This window comes from Ceratotherium simum, chromosome 13, assembly GCF_057802395.1.
Source record: "Ceratotherium simum simum isolate JZ-2026a chromosome 13, ASM5780239v1, whole genome shotgun sequence".
NCBI classification, from domain to species: domain Eukaryota; kingdom Metazoa; phylum Chordata; class Mammalia; order Perissodactyla; family Rhinocerotidae; genus Ceratotherium; species Ceratotherium simum.
In genome coordinates, this window is record NC_141912.1 from 25,050,878 (window position 1) to 25,071,218 (window position 20,341).

The window sequence follows — 20,341 nt, forward strand, 5'->3', positions numbered from 1 at the left end:
GAGCAACCCAGTCCTGGGAGGATACTGTGGAGTCATTGCTAGTCTGTTAACTGCACAGTTTTGAGTTGAATCAGAAAGGAATCTGAGGCCTTGAGTATAAGCATTTAGGCTCTTGAGGGAGATGTGAATAAATGTGTCTCAGGAAGATTATTCTAGAAGAAATCAATACAATGGCCTGATTCAGGTCTATGGTGCATGGGAGTGGAGCATTGTGTGGGTGTAGGGGGCTATTGGACTCAACTTGTGCATCTAATGGCAGACGATGAAGCCCAACTAGAAAATCTTTCTTTGCTGCCATCTTCCTGCCCCCAAAAGAAAGAGGTTTTTCCTCTCAGGATCCTCAGCATCTCTCCCTCAATGGTTTTTGAATGAATGACGAAGTCTACAAAGTCTAGAGTCTACTATTGCAGCTGCTGTCTTACTTCATTCTTTACTCCTCCAACCCCTCCCTGTGTTCTCCCTTATGTCTCCACGGTTCCCCCTATCTCTCCACTGCCCTCCACAAGCAAAACAACTTGAATAAGATCCTTCAGGCTTTGGAAAGAGGGCTGTTCATGTTTACCTCATCACCTCTCCACCCCCAACCCCATCCTCTACTAAATAGACACTTCTACACACAGAAGACTCTTCTCCTAGTTAGCAGCGATGCCACAATCCTCGGGGAATCTCAAGGTTTTATGGGAAAAAATGAAAAGTATCTTGTTTCTGAAAACAGAAAAAGGAAATTAAAAGGTCATTTCATCGCAAGAGGCTATTAGCAGCTGTTTGATTTTAATTCTTAAATTGTTTCTGTGTATTCTACCTAGTAACTGGGAGAAAGTGGGCTCTGGTATACCATTGGCTGACTGACTCACAGCTAGACAATCCTGGGCTCTAAACTATTTATTGCAAATATTGGGATTTTGTGGTCAGAGACTGGACCTTGTCCCATGTCCCACAGCTCCGCACACTGTGACTAATGGGAGAGGAAGAAAATTTTTTCTCTGCTTTCTCGTTGTGACTGTGCCTGTAAGTGGGTTAGAGAGAAAAGGAATAAGGGGAAAATCATCACTTGAGCATCAGAGGACAACAGAAAACCCAGAAATGAATTGTAGAAAGTAGGAAAGGGGCGTGGGGGAATCGCTACAGCCTTGGGGTGAGGTTGGGGTGGTAAATGGAGGGAGGGAACTTGATGAAGAGAAAGGCTGGGCCCCTGGGAGAGGGAAGGCTTCCTGCTGGGGAGGGTCTCCATGACTGGCTTTACCTGGGGTCAAACAGCCAGATTCCTGGGGAGGAGGAAGGGAAAGATGGGAGGGTATGAAAGAATATGAAGTGACAACTGAAGAAACTCAACTCTGGCCAGAGAGAAGTGAGCATATAAGGGCAGAAAACTGACTCCCTGATCCTGGTATTGCTGGCTTATTCCATGGAATCTTTAATTAATCAATCTATCGGGAGATACCTGATCCCAGAGAGGAAAGAGGTTGCTGAACACAGAAGTTGCGGCGCTCATGATACCAACACAAGTTACAAGAGAGTTTGACTTAGATCAGAACTATGGTTCCAAGTCTCCTTGGCTGATTTCTCCGTGTCTGTGCCCCTAGGTCTCTGGTCCCTGTCCCTCCTGGATGACTCATCTGAGGTGCTTACGGATCCTCCTGCTTCCCAGCCTTTCCCCCTGCTGGGCTCCCTTCTCTTCTTCCAGCTCCTCAGCTTGTTTGCACTGGTCTCAGGTGGGGTCCATGCCACTAGATACTGTCAGCTTCTCAGAAAGTATATTAACACTTCAGTCTGCAAAACACTGCAGTCTGAAGAAGTACTGCAGTTGTGTTCACTCATCCTTTCCTTCTGCACATGCCCATTGAATTCATACTAGCATGGTCCCATGGAAATGCAATGAGAGCCACAAAAGCCAGCTGCATAAACAATTTTAAGTATTTTAGTGGCTACATTAAAAAACTAAAAAAGAAACAGATGAAATAATCTTTAATATATTTTCTTGAACCTCAAATGATCAAAATAGTGTTATTTAAATTTTAATTAATGAAAAATATTATCATTGAGATATTTAATATTTTTCATACTAAATTTTCAAAATTATGTGCATATATTTCACATTTTAGCACATTTCTGTTGGGACTAGCTAGCAGCTACCATATTGGACAGCTCAGGTTTATACTCTACTCCAGGCACTCTTCTAGATATCTGAATGGAAGAAAATCTGTGCGAGCACAGGGTCAGTAGGGGGTGCTCAGTGTGTGCTTCTCAATGTTTTGTTCAGGAAGCATTAGCAGCCTCAGCAGACACTCCTAATAGGTATCTATTGCTGCTGACCAGCCATAGCTACTGGCCCCAGAATTCTCAGCCCAGGAAGCCCCTGTGGCCTTAGAAAGACTATGTCGGAGAGAATATATTAGAAATAGAGAAAGAATCTGCCTGTGACCCGGAATATACACTTCTTTTCCTGCCTTAGATATATGATGGTTGGTGCCCCTGCCTGATTCTACCCTTTTGTTGAACAGACCAGTTTACTGTCGTGGGGCCAGCTGATCCAATCCTGGCCATAGCAGAAGCAAACATGTTATGCTGCCACCTGTCACCTGAGAGAAGTGCTGAGGATATGGAGGTGCGGTGGTTCAGGTCTTAGTTCTCCCTGTAGTGCTTGTGTATAAGGGCAGGCGAGAGAGGACAGAGGAGCAGATGGAGGAGTACCGAGGAAGAACAACCTTTGTGAAGGAAGAGATAAGAAAGGGGATAGTGGCGCTGATCATCCACAACATCACAGCCCATGAAAATGGCATCTACCACCATTATTTCTAAGAAAGCAAAATCTACAATGAGGCTGTCATGCTCCTGATGGTGGCAGATGTGTCATTTCATTTCATTCCCTTGGTTTTTCACAGTGTGGCTCTTGAGGAAAGTTTCTCTCTTAACCTAAGGCCCATGGCAGACCAGCAGATATTTGCCTAGAGTTCCATTTACACGGGTAGGGTGGCTTCCTCCTGCCCAAGGGTCAAATGAGTGGGTTTGCCCTGCTAAGCTATGGGCATCGCCTCTTGAGAAGCACACACAGAACTCAGTTGTAGCCTTGAACAGCAGAGAGTGTTGAATCCCTGAAGATTATTCTTATGCTTACTTCTTGCAGATCTCTGAGGGTCTTCCTCAGTAACATGTTTTAGAATTAGACATTTTTATTGTGAAATATACAGAAAAACTCATGAAACACTAATGTACAGAATACTGAGTTATCATGAACTATAACCAATGTAACCACTACACATATCAACAAATAGTACACCGCCTATTCCTGACTCCTGCTAGTTTGCCAAGGCTGCCATAACAAAATACCACACACTGAATGGCTTAAACAACAGAAATTTATTTTCTCACAGCTCTGGAGGCTGGACATCCCAAGATTAAGCTGTCAGCAGATTTGGTTTGGAGCAAAACCAGAATGCAGTGAGGGAGTGAGCCATGCACCTCTTGGGCTGACTGAGAGGATCTGATGTGAAATCCCATCCAGCACAGTGCCTGGCACATGGCTTCTTGATGGGGAACCTTGTACTTGATCATGCAAACTGTACCCTTTGGAGAGTGAGGGGAGAACTGTAAATAACTGCACCAGGACAACTGGTATAAACAAGGACTGCCCAGAAAACGACAACAAGTGGACATCTCATTCTTGATAAATATACATTTTGCCTTTTTGTTCTTTCCTGAAATACTAATCATAGTGAGGATGACTCCCATGTAAACAGACGATTTCATGAAAGTATGATTAAGTACTAAGCCTGTTAGCCCCACAGAGAAAAAGAGTGAGAATTCAGCCAAGAGGAATTTGGCAAGGCTTCAAAACAGAAGTGGCATTTAAACTGGGATTTCTAGGAGTTTATTAATAATTGCTTTAGGGTATGACCTCACTCCTGGAGTCAGTGTATTATACTTTAAAAAGAAACGTTTGAAGACTGGAAAAGCCTTGAAGACACAGAGAAATAAATGGAATTTCAATCCATTAGACCAGTGGAAGTGAGGTTTGGGGACAGTGTGACCTTCCCAGGGGGCCTCAAATCACAGCTGGTGGGAGATCCCATCTTTGTTACTCAGAAGGGCAACCTTGTATCTGATTAATACAAAATATCCTCAAAGGGGTGTTTCTCAACCTGGTGTCCTGACTCTGTTCACAGCGGCACTGCACAGCTGACAGTGTGGATATGGGTGTGGCGGGGACTATCTACTCTTTCCCTGTCAACATGACCCTGTACTGGCCTGCCGTACTCCGAATTGAGTTGTAGAATTTTGTTTGTTTGTTTATTGCTTTTTGTTTGTTTAATTGTTGACTGATTTTTGTCCTTAAGTCTATTGTCTCATGCTTGCCATTACTGAACTTCATGGAATATTTTGTAGAATTTCTTTCTAACTTGCCTCATTATTTTGAGTCTTATCCCACTTCCAAGTTTCTGTGTGAGCCTTTCAATATGCAACTAGCTTTTTTTTCCTCTTAGTGTCACCAACTAGGTGCCTCGAGAAAGTCAAAGGTGGATTTGTAAGCAATTAATTGTTTTTCCAGGTTGTTTCTTTTCCTTTTGTGTGTTAAGGAGCTGTAACCAGCAGCCATCCTGAAACTGACCAAGCCAGGATGTAACCACCAGCTGTCCTGAAACTGACCAAGCCTCACCACAAGAGCTATGCCCATGACCTTTGCCTTATCTTTAATGCAAAGATCTCTCCAAGAGGAACTTAGGCTTCATTATGTGGAAGGATGTTCTCCAACTGAGCCTGTGCAAGCGAATACCCACCTCTCCCTTTTGAATATTCATTTCCCAACCAAATAAAAGTTCCTGCTTTCCTTTGTTCAGGGACGCCATGACTTTGGAAATGAATCCTCATGGCCTAATTTGCTGCAAATACACTTTACTTTGTGAGACAACTTCCACTGGTGTAGAGTCTTATTTAACTCACCAGGAGGCGAGCCCACTTGGTTGGGTATCATTGGCAAAAATCAAGTTGATCAGGAAGCACTAAAACTTAAGTGATTGCTTTAATTTTGTCTTTGGTATAATTTGTTGGATAAGCTTAATGAAGGAATTGCTTAAAAGCAATTTGGATGATTGCTGGACACATTGCTGAAGGGGCAGAAGTCTGTCAGGACCATGCATTTGCAGCTCTCTCACACCTGTTATCTCTTTTATTGAAGAATCTTTTAAAGACAGAATAAGTTACGAAGAGCCTGGATTCCTAGGATTTTTGATGATGTTCTGCTGACACTGGGGAGGTGATATTGTTATCTTGAGGATCCCAGAGTATCCAGATCTTTCTAACAGGTGGATGTTGTCAAGGGACTATAAGAAAATCATTAAAATTGACTGAGGCCATGGGAGATAAACATCTCTGAACTGAGGTAAGAGTTGGCTTTCACACTAGCTCTGTCCATTCTCCTTAAAACCAACAGCTCCTCATGATTATCTGATATCTGTGGTGATGTGAAGCCATAAACCAGGAGAGAATGGTCAGTATCTGAAGGTCAAAAAATTTCTTAAGATTCTGCCACCTGGGCAGGTTTCTGTCCTTATATTAACCTAGAGCTTCAGGAAGCTAAGGCTACTGAGAAGTCCTCCCAGGGCTGAAAGTGAAATCCTGAACATGGTTGTTTCAGGTCAGAGTGGACACACCCATAGAGAAGTCAGAACATTAAAATCTCTAGCTGAATGAATCAATCAACAAACATTTATTAGGAGGTGGATGCTTGGTACTATAATGGGGTCTGTAGAGAAGAAAAAAAAGTGCAATGTAATCCTTTTTCCTTAGAGATCTCATCATTTATTTGGCATATCGGTCTCCTGGTGTTCTCCAATGTTGAGGTTTCCTTCCTTCTCTTTTTCCTTACTTTCCTCCTTTCTATCTTCTTCCTTCCTTCCTCTGTCCCTCCCTCCTTCCTTTCCTTCCTTCCTCCCTTCACAGAGAGGGTACTGCAGGAATGCATGGAATATGCGTAATCAGTTTCTCTGGAGGCTGGACACTTGCTCTCTCCCCTCTTCCCTTGGCTCTCACCATTAAGAGTTGATCTTTTAAGACACTTTGGCTAAGACACCATTGCATTGTTATCTGAGCCCTGTTCTCTTTCCTCAGGCCAGGGCTCTAAGCTCCTCATTGAAATGAAGGGCCATGAGAATGGAGGCATCCAGCTGGAGTGCATATCTGTAGGGTGGTACCCAGAGCCCCAAGTGGTTTGGAGGGACCCTTATGGTGAGATCGTGCCCACCCTGGAGGAAGCTTACACTGTGGATGCAGACAGCCTCTTCACGGTCACCACGGCTGTGATCATCAGGGACCCCTCTGTGAGGAATGTGTCCTGCTCCATCAACAACACCCTGCTTGGCCAGGAGAAAGAAACTGTGATTGTCATTCCAGGTTAGTTCCCTGCCCTCTGGAGCCCATTGTGTGGAGGCAGATCCTCAGTAGCCAGATTGGAGCCTGTAATATCGATGGGGAGATAGGGGTGTGGGGTGGAAAGGTCCTGGGCCTGGAAGGGCTGGAGGCTGCAGTGGAGCTAGGGCCTCTCCCCTTGTCACAAGAGGAAAATCAAATATTCTCAAAACACATGGGTGGAAGCCTCTTCTCTTATGGTAAATCTGATCTTTTTTCCCTGTTATGGTCCTCATCCTGCAACAATTTTTAAACATTTAGAAAAATCATAAACCATGGAGAGTGGTCTGGGCAGGTGTCTATCTACACCCAGAGGTGCTGCCTGCTGAAGCCCTCCCTTCCTGCTCGTGGGATTTCCCAAGGGACAGAGCAAGGAAATTCTCTATCTACAGACATTCATCAATTCATTCAAGAAACACTTAGCAGGCATCACATATACTCAAGGCTCTGTTCTACAAACCAAAGATAAATCATAGAACAAAATACACAAAGATCCCTGCCCTCATGGGGTTCACATTCTAGAGCAGCAGAGCCCAATAAACGAAGTAATTAAGGAGTGAAATCATTAATTAAACTGTGGATTATATCAGATGGTGATAAGTACTGTAGAAACAATTAATCAAGGAGGGGATAGGGAGTGCTATGGGGGAGTTGTAATTATAAATAGGATGGTCAGGGAAGGCTTCACAGAAAACATGGCCATTGGGCAAGTGAGGCATGAGCCATGCAGATGTTTGAGGGCTGAGCAAGCCAGGTAGCAGGAATAGCATATGCAAAAGGCCTAAGGCAGGAACATGTCTGGCAGTTTCAAGGAACCCCAAGAGGCAGGTGTGGCTGGAATGGTTGAGTGCAGGGAGAGTAGGAGTAAATGAATTCAGAGAGGCAATAGGTCTAGATCATATGTGGCAATGTAGGCCACAAATGGACTTTGCCTTTTAGTTTGAGTGGGATAGGAAACATTGCAGGGTTTTGAGCAAAGACATAACATTATCTCACTTAGGCTGCTGTGCTGAGGATAGACTGCAGAGGGTGTGGGCAGAAGCAGGAGGAGGGCATTGCAATATTCCAGGCAAGAAGGGATGGTGGCTTGTCCCAGGGTGGTGGCTGTGGTGATCCAGCATGGCTGGTTAGCTTTTATTCATCCTGATCCTTCGCATGGTGACTTTGACTCCAGGTGTTTCTATTTTTCTGTCTCCTGGGCTCCCAGCCCTGGCAATCACTGTGGATGACTCTTTCTCTATCTGGGTTTCTGATGGAGAAATCAACAGAGCAGGGACCTGGGGGAGGTCTTTAAATATGAGCCCTGAGGGGCACTCTCATTCCTGGTACCCTTTTTCTCACTAAATGGGACTTTTCGGGTTCCCTTTTCAGAATCCTTTATTCCCAGAACATCTCCCTGGATGGTGGCCCTGGCTGTCATTGTGCCCATTCTGCTCCTCCTCATCACTGGAAGCATCTGTCTTATCAAGAAACTCCACAGGGAAAAAAGAGATTCTGTCAAGAGAAAAAGAGGTTGAAAATGAAGAGAAAGAAACAAGAAGTAGGGCCGGCCCCGTGGCTTAGCGGTTAAGTGCGCGCACTCCGCTGCTGGCGGCCTGGGTTCGGATCCCGGGCGCGCACCGACGCACTGCTTCTCCGGCCATGCTGAGGCCGCGTCCCACATACAGCAACTAGAAGGATGTGCAACTATGACGTACAACAATCTACTGGGGCTTTGGAGGGAAAAAAATAAATAAATAAAATCTTTAAAAAAAAAAAAAAAAGAAACAAGAAGTAAAGAACTGTGGAAAATGTGTGAAAAAGAGAAAGAACTTCACATAAAAGGTAAAAAGAGTAAGAGTACAGTTCACTGTCACACAAAGGACACAGCTCTGACAGCTAGAGGCCTGGGAAACAGAGAGAGGAAATTAATAGAGGCAGAAGAAAGGCTTGGAACTCATGTGCTAAGAATGAATCCTCAGAGCTTGCTTGCTTCCATTCTGCAATGTTGCCTCCAGTCACCTGGCTACATGTAGCACTACATTGTTGAACTAAAGCAAACCTAAATCAGTACTGATAATCTCAATCCACCTGATCATACGTCATTTCTGGTATGCTGACAATTCCTTAGAAAGGGGGAAAAGGGGACAGTTGTGTTCAATGAAAGGGCCAGTCCTTCATGGTTTAATACAAACTCAGATTCTCTTAGTCTCTCTATTGTGGACATTCGTTTGCTTCTGTTTATTTTTTCAGAGCAACTTCAAGAGGAATTGCATAAGTTTAGCATTTCCTGAACTACTCCAGACACAATTTGTCTTCTGCTTGGTTAGCCGTTATCTCATGAAGCTCACCTCTCTGTCTGTCCCGTTGCAGGATGGAGAAGAACCCTCTCACATGCTGGAGCACCTCTGACATTCCCTCACTTCCTGAGCATCCTCCCCACTTCCAGCCAACAGGACACATTAGAGGAGATGAACAAGGGGGCCCAAGACTGGCTGGGGGCAGCAGGGAACTGAGGTCAGTTCGCTAGCAGTATCCCACCCAAAGCTGGATCCCACCTCTTCTGTCAGGGAATCTCCACAGCTCTCAATCAACTCTATGGCTTAGTTCCCACCAAACTTTCTGTTTTAGAATAATTTATTCCATGATTACGGAAGTCTACCATACACAGTGGACCTCCACAAAGGTTACATGGTAGTAGTTGTTACTCTGTGGATCCTGGATTAATTTGAAAGAAGACAATATGGTTTCATGATTTGTAACCTGGGAGAGGGCACGGACTGCACAGTTGAAGAGACATGTGTGGGAATGCAATGAGCTTCCCCTAGCTTGTCCCAGGTGTGCACAGACAGGTGCCATAATGCCTTTCTGCTCCAAGAGAACACTGATACTCTGTGTGTAGCCTGTGAGGGGCGGGGGGGTGGGCTAGTGGGAGAGCAAGGAATCCACTTGCCTTGTCCTAATGAGCACTTTGCATTTTATGATTTGCCACCTTCTGCTCAAAAGCACCTAGGAATCCAGAATTCATCTGATACCATGGCACTCAGACTTTTCCCTTTCCTCATATGAATTTCAAAATTATCACAGTCATACATATCAACTTGGGGAAAGGAGAAAGTCATTTTAACACAATGGAAATGTAGATTGACTAACTAATAACGACTGCAGATGGGAGAGTCTGTGGAATGTCAGGGTCTGAAGCATTTCCTGTATCCAGAGAGGTCAGAGCTGCAGACTTCAGACCCAGGTTGTTGAAGCAAAACTGGATGGAGATAGTTCCCCCTGCCTTTTGCCATACACACCTCTCAGGCAGCAGGTTGGCTTTTGGGGACATTATCCTCCTTTTTTACCCTGTGAAGGGAGCCCTTGTTAGTCATTTAAATCAATTGTCTTCTGGTTAAACTGGTGGAACACAGAGGACCAATGAAAGGACCCTTTACCCCCCAGGAAACTGTGTAGGGAGAAATTGGCCTTAATTGCTTCGCTGGGAGAGGGATAGGGCCTCTCTGCTGGTTTAAGCCAAGTGGGAAAGTTTCTAACTAAAGAGAGTCCCAGAGATCGTATGTCTTGAACAAAAAAGGGGGCAGATCTGAGAAGGTCAAGAGAAAGTGGAAGCCATTTATTTCACCTCATTTTCTAAATTTTCTACATTTCCAAGAGCCCCAGTTATCCTCTACTTGAGGCAATGCTCCTGTCACTCAAGAGATGGAAGTGCAGCCTAAGTAACTCTTGTCTATGAACTACCTGGGACCTGGGGCTTTCATGGAAAAGGCCACCACACAGGGGATCTCTACCAGCTTTCTGAGACCTCTCTGGGGACCAGGAACCACACAATCTCCTGAGACCCCAAACCTAAACCTGAGACTTCCTCTGCAGCTGATGTGGTCCTGGACCCCGACACTAAGCTATTCCTGTCAGAGGACCAGAGATGTATGAGATGGATCCCGTCCAGGCAGAGCATGCCTGACAACACAGACAGATTCGACTGTCAGCGTTATGTCCTGGGCCTGGATATCTTCTTCTCAGGGAGACGTTACTGGGAGGTGGGCGTCAAAAACGTGATGGTGTGGGCTGTAGGGGTTTGTAGAGATGATGTCGAGAGGAAAGGAGAGGCCCTACTGGTTCCTCAGAATGGCTTCTGGACCTTGGAGATGTTTGGAATCCAATACAGAGCCCTGTCCTCTCCTGAGAATATTTTCTCCTTGACAGAGCACCTTCGCCATGTGGGCACCTTCCTGGAATATGAAGTTGGACATGTCTCCTTCTGTGACATGAGGGACAGATCGCACATCTACACATGTCCCTGTTTACACTTCTCTGGGCCCCTGAGGCCCTTCTTCAGGCTGGGGTCTGATGACAGCCTCCTTTTCATCTGCCCAGCATTCACAGGGGCCCAGGAGATCATGGTGCCTGAGAGTGGCCTGACCCTTCACAGGGCGGGGACCCACCACAGCCACCAGAACCAATTCCCTTGTCACAGAGCCAAGTAGATAAGCCCTGGCCATCCTTATTACCACAGTACAGCACCCCATGGAGGAAAATGGGCCCTCTTCCCTCTGGTCACATAAGGGAACCTCCTCCAGGGTCCCCCTTGACAACCCCCTCAGGCCCCAGCCCCAACTCTCCCTCATTAGGCTGTTGCTTTCATAACTCATTTGCTTATATCCATGGGCCAGGGCCTAGTCTCAGGAAACTAGTGCTGCCACATGGTTCTTAACCAAGAAGAACGAATGAGAAAGTGACAGGTGGAAAACGTGCTGCTTTATCATCAGAGTGACACTTTCAGAATGAAACTGGAGTTGATATCAGACACTGTGGACTCATTTGAGTACAACAGGATGCACTAGGATGTAAGGGGGGAGGCGGAAACTACAAATGGAGGTCAGTGATAGAGTAAGCAGGACCAGAGAGGTGGGATGGGTCCAAGCCTGTTGGCGTGGTTAAACCCCATCATTACATCTAAGGGGCCCAGGAGCTGATGGTCCATTTTCAACCCACTCTCAAGATTTCCAGAGCCAACATTAAAGCTCATCAGGCCTAGAACTTGGATGAAGAAAGACGAAGGATGTGGACACTTCTAGGTCTGGCCTGGTTCCAGTGTCTGTGCAATAAGCAAAAAGTCAATACTCAGTTATTGAGTATGGACTAAGTTTTCAGATCCCAGCTGAGCAGTTGAATCCTGGACCAAGTGGATCACAAGTTTCAGGTTTGGTGGAGAGAGCAGCAGTTTCCAGCTTTTGGCCTTTAGACACTCAAAACTTTGAGGATCCCAAAGAGCCTTTGCTTCTTTAGTTATATCTGTCAACATGTATGGCTTTAGAGATTGAAACTGAAACTATTATGTGGTGCCTACATGCTGTATCTGTTGTGTGGTGGGTACATGGTCTGTCTGTTCTGTGGTGGGTACATGTTGTGTCTGTCGAATGGTGGAGGTCAAATGCTCCCAAAGCAGCAGCAAGTGTGGAGGAGGGAGACCAATTAGGAAACAATTGCAATTGTCTACGCAACAGATGATGATGCAAGTTTGGACCATGGCAGTAACCATGGAGGTGCAGAATGTGAGGGATTTGGATTTATTTGGAGATAGGACTTGCTGATGGATTAGATGTTGAGAGAGAGGAGGATAGAAGCAAAGATGCCTCTTAAGCTTTGGCTTGAGCATCTGGGTGGATAGCGGGAGAGTAGAAGAAAAGTGTTTCAATTGTGTTTCCTTTGGTGGTGTGATTATGTATGCTCTAAGTGCTTGTGTGCATGAGTGTGTGTGTTTATTTCTTGTTTTCTGTTTAGCACATGTTACTTTTGTGGTTAGAGCTCTCTCCTGTGGTGGATAGGATCAATGCCCCCTGTTCTCCTGTTGTCAGCCATGAGTCTTTGCAGTCCACACCTCATTGAATTTGGCCATGTAACTTATTGGCCAATGAAATGTCAGTGAAACAGAAGCTCTAAATATGCTTGCATGGTTTGGCTTGGCTCCTTTGCTACTGCCATCTGCCGGGAATGGGAGAAGCACATGTCTTGTAGCTCCTGGTCTCAGAAAAAAGAGACCTTTGGAGTTGACTGGAACCCAACCTCCAGCCTGGAGTCCAACAGGTGACTCTACTCTGGACTAGCTGCACTCCAGTCACTCTGTCAACCCATGAATGAGGAAAATAAATGTGGATATAATCCCCTGAGATGTTTGGTGTTTGTTCGGAAGCATGATTGCAATAGAAACCTATCTAATACACATTCACCCAGTACAAAGTAAATGTTATTACCATTATTATTTTTTTGTAATAATGGTAACTCCTTGCCTCTGATTGGTTGGAGACTATTTCGGCTAGGTCCAAGGTTCCCCGTTTTGCAGATCAGAGCAGCTTAATCGTCTTGCTAAGCTTGAAGCGGGGGAAGGAACATGAGGAGGAAGGGCTCTTTCTTCTCCCCCAAAGGAAAAATGTTCAAAACAGGATCAACTGCAGGGCAGGATTTGGGTAAGGGACAATCCAGGGGGGAGAGATTCCCTTGCCCCAGAAGACTCCCACCTGCTTCCTATTCCATGAAGTCTGCTTAATGAGAGAGATAACCTTTTATTCCTGAATGAAAAATAAAAGACTTCAAATGCAATGTAAAAGAAATAGAGCAAAGGAGTTTTAAGGTCAATAATGATGATAATTTTTCTCTTTCTCTCACTCTGTCTCTTTCCCTCTCTTTCTGTATTTATTTGACCAATGGTTTGAGCACCTACTCCTGTCTTTCAGGCACTAACTCCATTCCTTCAAGTATGCAAGTATGCAATAGATAAGGGCCCTGGCCTTGCAGAAGCTTGTCTGATAACGGATAGGGTTAGAAAGTCAGCAGGCCCTGGGCATCTGAAACCAAGTACCAAGAGGAGACTGGATATCCTGAAGTCAAACTTCTCCAATTCCACAAATTGGCCTCAGGTAAAGTCTCTTTTTGAAACAAACAGAAACAGAGTTTAAAGGTATGTGCTGCCTTCAGTACCTGGAGCAGCCTGACTATCAGTTAGAAAATACCTTCCCTGTAGCTGAGACCAAAACTTCTGGAGAACACTTCTCTTTTTGGCTAATAGTAGCCCCCCAAAACACCTGAAAAACAAAGCAGAAGAGATTGTCTACAACATTTATTTGCTCTTCCCAGTGTAATCAGAAAGTGAGATTTACTCTTTATGTGTGGTCTGAATAACAGCTTTCCCCACTGAGCCTGAGAAACCTAACTGTCCACCAAATTCATATGTTTCCATTCCATAATATAGTTATCACTGGTAATTAGTTGTCCACCAGGGAACACATTTCCCAGCACCTCTTGCATCTAGGTGGTTCCATAGACGGTCTCTTATCAATGGAATATGGGTGGAAGTGAAGTGTGTCCACTCTGGGCCAAAGCCTGTAGGTGGTGGCCACTTTGTCTTCCCTCTTTCTGGCTACATGCAGAGGATTCTGTGCTCTGGGGGTGGGGAAGCAGATGAAAGGAGTCACACCATGAAACCCGCCTGCCAGCCAGGATCAAATGCATTGTTGGTGATGTGAGTGAGAACTCAATTATTGTTGGGTTGAGCCCCTGACATTTTGGAAGATACTTGTTGCAGCAGCTGGCAATACTTTAAGCAATATATATAACTCGCACATTCTAGAATATATATAAACAGAAATAGTTCTTCAGGGAAGTCATATCTCAAAAAGTTTCCTCACATTTCCAGCTTGGTAGCCCCTCCCTAAATAGCTCTGATGAAAATGACATCAGAGGAATTTTGTGTAACATTCACGCTGCAATCAAGATGTCCAGGCCTAGAGCATGACCTTATCCACGTGTCTTGGGCTTTGGTGTGTATGTTATGAAGCATCAGGGGAAAAAATATTTGCCTTCTAGGGCCCTAAAGCTTATTCAATTTTAGCTACCTTTTTCAGGAAAATATATAAAATTATGCATATAAATTAAGTATAGGCCCTTGGAAGGGACTCTGAAACTTAAGTTTTATTTGTGTCGCTCTAAATCTACCTCCCATGCCTACAGAAGAAGATAGGCAGCAAGGGAGGTAGGCGAGCCAAAAAGAAAGAGTGTTGCCTACACAATTTTCCTTTCTGAGCTAAAGTGCTTGTTTGCAAAACTGTGAAACCAAAGGAGTTTACAAAATTTTTGGATTTCAAGAGTGCTGCTCCAAGCAGCAGAGGAACATGGAGCCATGCAAAATGACTGAGTAGAGGTCTTCCTGCCAATCTTTCAAATGGGATCCTCCCAGGACAGAATTAATTTCTTTAGAAAAATTAAGAAACGTGACATTTCTTGCACCTGGAGTGTCATGGGCAAGTCTTGCCTTAACATCAGATTCTGCCTTCCATACTGCTCCCCATTTCTTCTGAGGTCTTCTCCTCAGAGCTCTTCTCCCTCTCTCTGCTCCCTGAATGGTCTTCACCATTTGCATGAGACCTTTCTTCTTTGGATAACCCATTTCTCTCAAGCCCAGGCCTGGCTCTCCACCTGACTGGTGTGTCTGTCTAAATGTTCCACAGGCACCTCAAATGCAACATACACTGAGCTGCCATCATTATCTCCCCCTGCTCCTCCTCCTGGCTCCCCTGACCCGGCAGTGGCACTATCATTCCCAGTCACTAAACCAAGGCCTTGGAAACATGCCAGAAGACTCCTTCTCTCTACCCCACCTCTGGCAGGTGCCATTTCTATCCGAGGTTGGCTAGGTAATTTGCAGGGCTCAGTGCTCAATAACAATGTGAACCCCTTGTTTATAAAGTAGGAACAAGTGCCTTTAAAACTACTAAAATATAAAGATTTTCTGTTTCTTCTACAGTCTCTATCTCTCTCGACTTGTCATTAGTGGCTTTTATTTACTAGTTATTACTGTTGTAAGTAAAGAAACATTAGAATTTTTATTTACCACCATGAATTTTACCATTCACCTTTGTAATGTGCAATGGTAGTTTTAAATGTAAATATAAGAACATTTGACGCATGTGTGGAATAACTAAACTTGCATCATTTTATTCAATATTTTTTTATTTTGAAGAAGATTGGCCCTGAGCTAACATCTCTTGCCAATATTCCTTCTTTTTTCCTTTTTTCTCCCCAAAGCCCCAGTAGATAGCTGTATGTCATAGTTGTACGTCCTTCTAGTTACTCTATGTGGGACGCCACCTCAGCATGGTTTGACGAGTGGTGAGTCGTTCCGCGCCCAGGATCCGAACTGGTGAACCCTGAGCCACTGAAATGGAGCATGTGAACTTAACCACTACGCCGCCGGGCCAGCGCCTTATTCCATAGCTTGTACACGTATCTCATTCTTACCAGAGCAATGAAAACCCTGCACAAAACTAACTCGACTGTTTTTATTTCTGTTCTTGGTATGTGTGCATTCTACCAACACCTTCATTGGCTTATTGATGAGCAAGGAAGCAATGGAAGGAAAAGGAAGTAGAAATTTCCTTATCTTTTCCTTACCATCTATGTCATTATTTTCAGCACAAATTTTTGGCAAATACAGGAAAGTAACACATGAAAGGATATGATAGGATTATGTTTCTTAGAACTCCATTGACTTCTTTTTGCATTTGAAGCAGGGTTTGGTTCAAAAGGGAAGCATGACCTCTAGGGGCTGTGAACACCCCGATTTACTCAGTCATTGATGAAACTTGCTTACGTACTCTGACTTTTGCTCAGTTCCCCCTGCATGTGGGTCCACTGGAAAGCTCATGGAGCATCACAAATGCTATATGTGAATGGAGAGGCAAGGAAGAGTGGACACGCATATTGAGCATATATCCTTTCCTCATGAATATGCTCTGTTGGTCCATTGGATTTCACTTAAAAAACACAAGTTCACGGGACAGCCACATACAAAAGAATGAAACGGGACCGCTATCTTAAACCATATGCAAATATTAACTCAAAATGGATTAAAGACTTGAACAAAGGACCAGAAACCATAAAACTCCTAGAAGAAAACATAGGCGGTAAGTTCCTTGACATCAGTCTTCAGGATGGTTTTTTTTTTTTTGGACTTGACACAAAAGCAAAGGCAACAAAAGCAAAAATAATCAAGTGGGACTACATAAAACTAAAAAACTCCTGCACAGCAAAGGAAACCCCCAACAAAATGAAAAGGCAACCTACCGAATGGGAGAAACTATTTGCAAATCATACATTTTACAGGAGGTTAACATCCAAAATATATAAAGAACACATGCAACTCAACAGCAAAAAAACAAACAATCCAATTTAACAATGGGCAGAGGAACTAAATAGATATTTTTCCAAAGAAGACATACAAATGGCCAACAGGTACATGAAAAGGTGTTCAACATCACTAATCATCAGAGAAATGCAAATCAAAAACACAATGAGATATCCACTCACACCTGTTAGAACGGCTATCAGCAAAAAGATTAGAGATATCAAGTGTTATCCAGGATGTGGAGAAAAGGAAACACTTGTGTACTGTTGGTGGGAAGGCAAATTGGTGCAGCCACTATGGAAAACAGTATGGAGGTTCCTCAAAAAATTAAAAAGAGAACTACCATATGATTCAGCAATTCTACTTCTAGGTATTTATCTGAAGAAAACAATAACACTAACTTGAAAAGATATATGCACCCTCATGTTCACTGCAGTATTATTTATAATAGACAAGATGTGGAAACAGCCAAAGCACACATCAATAGATGAACGGATAAAGAAAATGTTGTATGGGTATATAATGGAATATTATTTAGCCATAAGAAAGAAGAAAATCTTGCCATTTGCAGTATGAATGGACCTCGTTAAGCTAAGTGAAATAAATCAGATAGAGAAAGACAAATACTGTATGACCTCACTTGTATGTGGAATCCAAAAAATATCCAAAAACCTGAACTCATAGGTACAGAGTACAGATTGGTGGTTGCAAGAGGCAGAGAGTGGAGGGCGTATGAAATGGGAGAAGGGAGTCAAAAGGTACAAAATTCTGTTTATAAAATAAATAAGTCATGGGGATGTAATGTAATAATACTGTATGGTATATTTGAATGTTGCTAAGAGAATGGATTCCAAAAGTTCTCATCATAAGAAAAAGAAAATTTGTAACTATGTGTGATGATGGATGTTAACTAGACTTACTGTGGTGGTAATTTTTCAATATATACAAATATCAAATCATTATGTTGTTACATCTGGAACTAATATAATATTATATGTCAATTATATCTTAATTTTAAAAATGCACAAGTTCAAAGATAAAATTATTAAGAATTTCAAGATGGCAACAGCAGAGAATTAAACCAAGTGTGAGGCCCTTCTGAGTACAGAGTCCTGTGCAACTGCACAGGTGACACCCCTATGAAGCCAGCTCTATTTTTTCTTTTTACTGCCCCTCCTCTTCAGCCACCTGGCCTCTGTCCATGTCACTATACTTTCTCCCCTGGACTGTTACAGTAGTTTCCCTAGTTCTTGTTTCCTTTCCTATCCTTCTTACACGTTGTCCTGAGAGAGAGCTTCATAAAGCACACATTTAATCTGGGCCTCTAATGCCCTCTCCTTTTAAAGTCTTCCATGAGAATAAAGTGTAAAATGCTAAGCATGGCATCCAAGGCTCTCTGTGACCTGCCCCTGGCTGGCTTTATAGTCTCATCTTCTCCACACCCTCAACCCCTGACATGCAGCCTTTATACGAGGAAACGTCTGATTGATGGGGAGTGTTGCCAGATTTAGCAAATAAAAATACAGGATAATCATTTAAATTTGTCCCATGCAATATTTGGCACATACTTAAAAAAATTATTTCTTGTTTGTTTGAAATTCAAATTTTAACTAATTATTATCTGTATCAATGACTCTCTCTATATAGATATATTTCTCCAAGTCACACCCAAGACACCACCCCCTCCTGGAAGTCTCCCTGGCCTCTCCTAACACTCCCATTATCACAGCACCAACACATTGCTCCTTGTTAGTATAGTCGGTGCTGTTTGGCCCCAGCAGACTCTGGGATCCAATAGCCTGATTTCAAAGTCTAGAAAGTGTCACTCTTCTCTAATTTGACAAGTCACTTAATCTCTTTCTGCCTCACTTCCTGTGAATGTAAAATGAGCACGATGAGGATGGTGGTGATGAGGGCAACAGAGCCTGCCTCTGAGGGTTGTTGTAAGGACTGAGGAGTTCACACGTGTATAAACCATTTAGAATGACTTCTGGCACACAGTAATTGGTAATTATTTGCTGTTTGAATGAGTTGGCTGTGAATTCCTGGCCAGCAGGAACTGTGTTCTATTTATTGCTCCCCTGGCTCCTCATACAATACCTGGCACACAATCGAGACATTCTAACTGAATGAACTTGTCTGCTTTAAACTCCAATCTAGAACCTTGAGAAGGAAGATTATAAAACCTTACCCGTTCTACGGCCTTATCCAGAGTCAAGAAGGCTCCTGTTGACAGGGCTCTATCTCTCCCAGGCTCCCTGGGTGTCCTTGGGGCAGCTCTCCACCCTGGCTGCTGCTACTTCCACACGCCTGCTTATATCTAAGTCTTATCGCCTCCCTGGTTTTCCCTTCTCCCGTCTCAGTGGCAGTGTTTGCTGGATCATCAACTGTCCTGTCTCTGTGAGCAGAGGAGGGGGCTACTGTGCACTCCTCTTTCTGGCCTCTCTTGGTCCAGCCTCAGAGCCAGCCTCTTCTGCTCCTGTGACCCAAATACGACAAAATTCAGAGAATAAGAATTTCATATCACTGAACACAAGGTGCTTGAAGACAGGAGAAATAGAAGGACCAGAACATTCTGTGTGAGGTAAATATGGGTAAAAACCTGAGAGGGAATAAGAAAACCATATTCTGTCTTTCATGTTACTTTCTTTGGGCAAATAAACTCTGGGGGCGGGACAAAGACAAAGACCTTGGCTTTGGCCAAGGAACTTTCCACTGTTATATGTTCTCAGCTGGCCAGTGCTTTCTTTCCTGCTCTCATTGGCCAGCTTTGGTCATCAAGGGCCTCTGCCAGTCTGAGCTGAGGTCTGTTCCCCAGGGTCAGTGTGGGCAGTCATGGCAGGCCAAGGCAATGAGGACAGGGTCTGCTGCACGGAGGAAATGGCTGAGAGGTCAGGCTTTGCAGTCACACAGAGCCGTGTTCAGCCCTGGCATTGCTGCTCACTAGCCGAGTACTTTGATCTAGTCACTCACCTTCTCTCAGCCTCAGTTTCCTACAAAAATCAGGATCATAATACCTCCCTGGCAGGTTTGGTACAATAAGGATAAACAAAAACTCACCCCCTGGGGCTTGCTTGAGTCATGAGGATGCACACAGCCCCTAGAGCAGGGGGAGTGCTGAATAACTACTGGGTGTTACTATTGGGGTCTTAGAGAGAGGGCACAACAAGGATTCTGAAGTGTGATCTTTTCCCAGGAAGGAGCAAAGTTTGGTGGAATGAAGGAGAGATTCTTCCCCTCCTCTTCTGTGATCTTCCTCACTTCAGAGAACTCTCTTATTTTTCATGTGAGAAGGTGATGGGAGGGTCAAGAATTCTCTACAGAGGGGCAGGTGTGTGTGTGTCTTGGGTCCTAAAGCTGCATATGCACAGCACTTCTTATGCAATTGAAGAAAATCTCGTTAAAGTAAAGAATGACAGATGATGAAGATTTGGGAGACATGCATGTCCTCCATTGTCCCCAACTTTTTGAAATATATTTTCACATTCAATGACTGGGAAGGCAATGTTGAGAGTGAAGAACACTGGCAGTGAGTTGGAATAACACAGTCACTAAGTTTAGTCAGAGAGGTCCAGAGCTGTCACTGTGTTAAAGAATGTTAAGGAAAAGAGTTATTAAGCCACCCTGGATCTGAGTGTTTGCTTGTTTATGTAAGTTCAGGGAGCAGGAAATGGACTGGAAAACCAACAAGGACCCTAGAGCCTTAACATTTAGAGAACCATAGTAGCAGCAGAGTTGAGTGAGAATATCCTAGAGACATGCACTGTTCTAGGAAGA

The 20,341-nt window shown here is 44.0% G+C and overlaps 1 pseudogene; it reads left to right on the forward strand.

Moving 5' to 3' along the window:
* The first annotated feature begins 2,584 nt into the window (after nt 1-2,584).
* Nucleotides 2,585-10,929, forward strand: LOC101405923 (butyrophilin subfamily 2 member A2-like; annotated as a pseudogene).
* Nucleotides 10,930-20,341: the final 9,412 nt, after the last annotated feature.